Raw genomic sequence first — 6,764 nt, 5'->3', positions numbered from 1 at the left:
CTACAGTAAATAAATAAATAAATAACTACAGTAAATAAATAAAGATAGCAGCTGCAGTGATTCTTTTGTTTCCCTAAAAAACAAACAAACAAAAAGATATGGCTCCTTTAGGAAGTTCTGCATTCAGCAGAGCCCTTTTCATACTAAGTAGGAACTAAGTAGAAACAAACAGGGTGCTGGGTAGGGGCGCCTGCTGTAGTTCTGTAGCTCAAGCACTGGCATTCCAGAGCTGGGGAGACTGCTCATGCACCTCAGCACCAATACCTCCGACCATAACTGCGAGCCTTAGGCTTGGCTCTCATAGACCCTAGGATGCTGCAGTGTGGAACGGAGTGCCTTCTGGGGCCAGCAAAGAGTGGAAAGTTAGCCAATTGCTATTCTATCTCTCTGAGCTCACAGGTTTTCACCCTAGCCTTTGAACCTCAAGTGTTATTAGAACGATAGAGATTTAGTTAAGTCTACTTTTAGGGGCAGCAACAGAGCCATTGTCTGGGGGAGTAGAATTACCCCCAGGCTACATCCTTAGCGGCCAGGCTGCTAGTAGTTTAAAGCACAGCTACTGTAATGAAGGTAAAAATTATTTCCCTGCCCTCCTTCCCCTTTCCCTGTAATTGGGGTTATAGCGCATGCACAGGAGACTGAGTCCAGCTTATTACACGGGTGCTGGAATCTGAAGTCTAGTCTTCATGATTGCCTAACCAGTGCTCTTAACCAATGATCCAATATCCTATGGTAGGCTTCCTTATACTACCTTCACCAGGTGATAGGAATTTTTCATGTCCATTACTGTTCTGTTGTTTGTTTTGAGATAGGATCTCAAGTAGCCCAGGGTGGCCTCAAACTCCCTCTGTAGCCCAGGATGATCTTGGACACCTAATCTTCCTGCCCCAGTCTCCCAAGTGTTAGGATTGCAAACATGGGACATGACATTGCCCCATCAGCTCCATTCTAATCTTGTGAAACCGCTGTAGTATATGCGGTCTGTCACTGACAGACAGACACGTCACCATACAATAGCGCTCAGCATATCACTGGCACCCTCTCTTTAACTCTTGTATCTAGCCCAGGGAGCTCTTCTTGGAGAGCTAAGAAACTTGCTAGTAAGCAGTCAAGCCACAATTGTCATCTAGGTTGGTCTGATTCAATTCATTTTGTTTGTTTGCTTGCTTTTGGGGAAGACTCTCAAGTAGTCCATAGTGGCCTGGAATTCTTTGACTTCCTGATCCTCTTGCCTCCATTTTCCAAGTGATGGCATTGCAGGTATGTGCCTCCATGCCTGGCAATAAGTTATTCTTCACCATGTACCCTTAAAGTCAAATTCCAATACAAGCTGATGAAACGTTAAAATGGGCAGTAAATGGAGTATGGTTTAATACCTCCTTTAATCCTAGCACTTGGGAGAGACAGGCAGATAGACCTCTGTGAATTTAATCCCAGCCTGAGTAAGTTCCAGGAAACCTAGAGCTACATAGTGAGACCCAGTCTCAAAATAATAATAATATAAAATGGGATGTAAATATTGTACTCATTTTAAAAGCTAGCAAAACCAAAATGCTTCAAGGAATATGCTCAACAGTTAACATGCTTCTTTTCCTGAGCACCATCTCAAGTCTGGTTTTATAGCCTACCCTGCTCTGCACACAGTTTTAACGGCTTGATGAGCTGCTTTGTCAACCACTGCCAGCAGCAGAACTCTGCAACCTCCAAGCAAGCATATTGAGAGCACCCATGAGATGAAAGGAAGCAAATTATGAAAATGACACACAGTCAGAAGCATGGGCTATTTGGAACCATTTTATATGCAGACATAATAGTTCCCACGTCATTTTTATATTGTAACACGGCACACAAATGATGTCTGTTATGAAAGATATTTATGAAAATGGATCTCGATTTGAATCTCTGTACCTTCTTACTTTGCTGTGAATCTAAAATGTTCTCAAATATAAAGCCTTAAGAAAATGAGTTCAAGACTACATATGTGCCCTTAAGTAAACTGTCAGGATTAGTAGTACCAGTAATGAAATATGTTGATGTGACATGTCCCCTGATAGCATATGTGTGGCATTTGTGCCCCAAACATACACCCCAAACCATCAGAAAACATCAGACACCTCCAATTTGAGGGACTTGCTCCAAAATACTTGATCTGCACCCTTCAAAATGAGTTGAGGTCAAGGGCTAGGGACGAAGCACATTTGGTATAGTGCTTGCCTACCATGCATAAGACCCTGAGTTCTGTTCCCAGCACTGCATAAAATGGAGCAGGGTATTGAGTACCTGTCATCCTAGCACTGAGGAAGGTTGAGGCAGGAGGACCAGAAGTTCAAGGTCAGCTTTGGCTGTATAGTGAGCCCAAGACCAGCCTATTAGCTACATGAGACCCTGTCTGTTTTTCTTGTGTGTGTGTGTGTTTTATGAGTTTAAGTTGAAAGCCATAGAAAGAGTGAGGAACTATCACGGAATGGAGGAGACCTTGGGACTCTGAGAACTAAATGTCATGTGAGATCTGGAACTGCATGCTGCTGCAGAAAAGGCCATTGGAAGAAAAGCTAGTGAGGTTCAAACAAACATCTTGGCTTAGTTAACAGCATTGTGCTGGGGCCAGTTTCCTGGTTTTGATCATCATACTACAGCTATGTAAAGGAATGTTAGGGGCGGTGTGTGAAGTGTAGGCGGAAAGTTTATGCTGTTTTAATTGTGTTTCTCTATCTAAAAGTACTATTATTGCTTTATCATTATTATTGTCTTGTGTTTTTTTCCCTTTGAGACAGGGTCCCATGTAGCCCACCCTTGCCTTAAATTCCTGACCCTCCTGCCCCCCCCCCCGTCCCAAGGGTTGGAGTTACAGGTATACACCATCACTCCTGACTTTTTCTACGTAAAATTATTTCTTGAAGCAAACAAAAATTTTTACATGAATCAAATCTGGTTAAGCATACATATGGAAATCCGTACCTTAGAAATGTCTGTCCCAGAAATATGTAAAATAAAAATGTTGTTTCTTTATGAGAAGGGTTAGTATCAGGTTTACTGAGTACATGGCTGGCATTTAAACACTGAATAACGAATACATAGCTCATCCCCATTTACCAAGACAGTGGTCCCATGGTAATAAGTTCTTAAAACATTTTATTTTAGAACTCTTCGGTTTATAGCGTTCTTGTCAAGGAGCTACACAGAGTTCTCATGTGCTTCCCACTCAAGTTTCCCCTATTAACAGGCACCCCACTACTTCTATATATGCCATGACTTACTCTGCTGGCTATCTCAGTAGGCTCTTTATTCTGATAAGGATGAAGACCAATTGGATGCTAATAAAACCTTTGTTTTGTTTTTTAAGCCAGCGTCTCATGTATCCCAGGCTGTCCTCAAACTCATTACGTAGCTGAGCATGACCATGGCCTTCTTTCTAATCCTCCTGCCTCCACCTCCTGAGTGCTGGGATTAACAAAAGTGCACCAGCATTCCCAGTTGTTTGGGGGCTGGGGATTAAATCCAGGGCTTTATGCAGGCTAGGCAAGCACTGTACAAATGAGCTTCATGCAGAGCCCATGATTTTGTAATTTATAATCATAGTTGTTTAGAGTAGGCCAGGAGTTTCAGTTTACATAAATCATCTAATTATCACCATAATGGAATGAGATGGGTGCCTTTTCTTATTCACAGTAAGTGGGGGAGGAGAATGAAGCACAGAGAGGTTACCGTGTCTGTCCCAGATCATCCTGGAGGAAATAGGGAAGCCAGACTTTACCCTAGGATAGTTTTGAAGGCTCCCTCTTAACTACTGCAACTGTCAATGAGCCTAACCCTCGACACAGCTGTTCCACTAAGCTGCCCACATCATAGGCATGTTTCAAGTAATCAAACAGCCCTTTCTTTGTTCCTTTTGTCGTTCCCATTAGATCTATGCGTCTTTCCTTCTAACTTGTCAGTGGTGCTTCCAGCACCTGTCAGCTGATGTCTACTCTTTTCAGCCTAACATCATCATTCCTGGGTTTGACTCATATGCTAGGCATGCATTCCTATCTCTGACAAAAAAGTAGACCTGGGCCAGGAGTGCTGATGCATGCTTATAATCCAACCCTTGGGAGGAGAGCCAGGATTATTATTTGAAGTGAGTCTGGGCTACAGAGAGAGAAAACTTTGTAATTAAAAAAAAAAAAATCCAGGCATGGTGTCACAACCCTTTAATCCTGGCACTTGGGAGACAGCGGCAGGCAAATGTCTGAATTTGAGGCCAGCCTGGTGTACAGAGAAAGTTCCAGAACAGCCAGAGTTACATAAGAAACTCCATCTCAAAAAGCCAAAAAAGAAAAAAGGTTAGGTGTTGGTGTTGCTATAGCTTAACTGGCAGAGTGTTTGCATGCATGAATTCCTGGGTTTAATCTCTGGCACTGGATAAATGAGGTATGGTGGCACACACTTGTAACCCCAGCACCCAGAAGGGAGAGGCAGGGAGATCAGGAGTACAAGGTCATCGTCAGCTACACACTATCTCAAAAACCCAACAAAGGCCCTGGACCGAATCCCGTGAAAAACAGCAGCTACTTCCATCCAGGTAGGTGTAGCCTTTTAATAAGCAATGGCTGGGCCACCCTTCAAAAGCAGCCGTTCCTTATCACTGGGTATAGTCTAGCTCAATGTACTCAGCTGTATATTAGAATCACGAGTCGAATGCAAAAACTCCCCATGTCCAGGGCAGCATCCTAGAGAATTACACCCAAGTTTTGTGGGTGGGACCTACACTTAGGCCCTAGCATTCTCAAAGTTCTCCAGTTGAGAACAGTACATAGCTGGGATGCTCCTTTGTTTTTGTGCAAAAGAACACCATCAGTCACTATGTCCAACCCAGGGTGAACACTGAATACACTGGCAAGGCATTTGCTCTCACTGTGAGTCAAATCACTCCAGATGAAAAGCAGTACTGAAAACATGGAAGGCACGATGAAGCTGCAGGTTAAACACATTTGCAAGCCAAAAGGACACGATTTTACCTGACCCACACATTGGCATCACAATTTTGCTCCACACAAGGGTGTGGAAGTAGCAGCCACAGAGTAGATATGCTCTCAGAGGCTTAGAGTAGTTCTACGACATGGTCCAGAGCCTTAATGATCCCAAGATAACACAGAGTCATCTCAACTTCCATTCCAAGCCTACTTCTAGAGAGGAGTGCCATTTGGTGTCATTTTTTGAAATGTACTATATTCGGTTGTCCAATCTAGTAGCCTTTAGTCACGCATGGCCACTGGAGACTTTAAATGTGTCCAGAGAACTGCATTTCAATTCATTTTAAGTAGCTCAAATTGGAATGGCTAATGACAGCCATATTGCACAGACAGCAACAGAAGCCAGGCGATGTCTGTTATTTGCACCCTTTAAAATCATTGCTTCTACCAAATTGGAAACGGGCACTGCGAAGCTGCTTTTGCTGAAAAGCATTGACTCACAGAACTCACAGCGTATCTCAATGCAGGATGAGAACCTCTGCCTTAATTTTGCACTCATCTCATTCACTTTGGGTCATAACTCTTGCTTGATTCTGCAAAGGCATATTACTCAAGGAGCGTCTGTCTAATTGTCCTAAAGCTCAAGTGGCCATGAACTTCAGAAAGAAACCTGACAAGAAAAACCTTTTCCCAGGATGGCTGGGACTGTTTAATTAGGCAGATCTCCACCCTAGTTTCCAATTCTTTCTCTATTGAGGTCAAGAACTCATGTCAGTATCCTGAAGACACTTTTGGGCACTGTAGCTCTTTGTCCAGTCCACTTTCTAATGTGGCCACAGTGAAAAATTCCCTTTCTCTCTGTTTCATATCCCTATTCATTTCTTTCATTGGTGTGTCAGGAGTATGTGTTAGAGCCTAGACTTTTAGCCTACAAACATGGGTCACAACTTCATTTCCAAAAGCAGGTTCTGTTTCTGTGACCATTTAACTGCTCCGTGGTCCATCTCAAGTTCTAATGAAAGAAAATCCTACCAAGCAAGAAGTTTGGACAAGCTTGAATTCCATGCCTTCTCTGGGTACCAGTCTGGCAAGATCAGCAGAGCAGGCTCTACTGAGAGATGGGATATTGGACTTGCAAAATAGAGTGTAGTCAATGAAGATCTGCAAAGAAATACCATGGCGCCATGTTCCATTGACGGTGGAGTCTGTTTTCAAGGAGCTGGAAGATGTGTTGGAATAAAGAAAATGTGAACATTACTCACCAACAGTCAATCACTTGGCTGCCCTGAAATACTGCTTTAAGTTGTGAGGTTGAAGTTACTAGCCCAAGACTCTCTCAGCTAGTAACCGCACGCACATGGTGCTTAGCACTCCCTTTGTCCTATTATCCTTTTCTTTAAATGACTGAGAAAACCAACACCAAGACAGGCAAGGCTGAACAATCTGATCCCAGGTTTGGTCCATAGTAAATCTTGGAGTAGAACCCCCAAATATTGCCTTCCTGCTTCCAAAATTCCATTCCGCGAAGTACTGCTTAGACAAAATGTGACAGTTTCTCTTAGGTCCCCCCCGTTGGTCTGCTGCTGAAAAGTATCTCTACATTTGAACCAACAAAGTGATGCTCTTGTGATCCCAGTACTAGTGAGTTGGAGGCAGGAGGATTGTTGGGAGTTCAAGGATAGCATGATTGACGCAGCAAGACTGTGTCTCAAAAAAGGAAAATTTTGTTTTATTAAAAATAATTACAGAGCTGGTAAGATGGCTCAGTGGGCACTTTCTGCCAAGCCTGATGCCTGGGACCCACAAGGTAGG

The sequence above is a fragment of the Cricetulus griseus genome, chromosome X (genome assembly GCF_003668045.3).
Source record: "Cricetulus griseus strain 17A/GY chromosome X, alternate assembly CriGri-PICRH-1.0, whole genome shotgun sequence".
NCBI classification, from domain to species: Eukaryota; Metazoa; Chordata; class Mammalia; order Rodentia; family Cricetidae; genus Cricetulus; species Cricetulus griseus.
The sequence above is the reverse complement of the archived record's forward strand: the minus strand, read 5'-3'. Positions refer to the sequence as shown.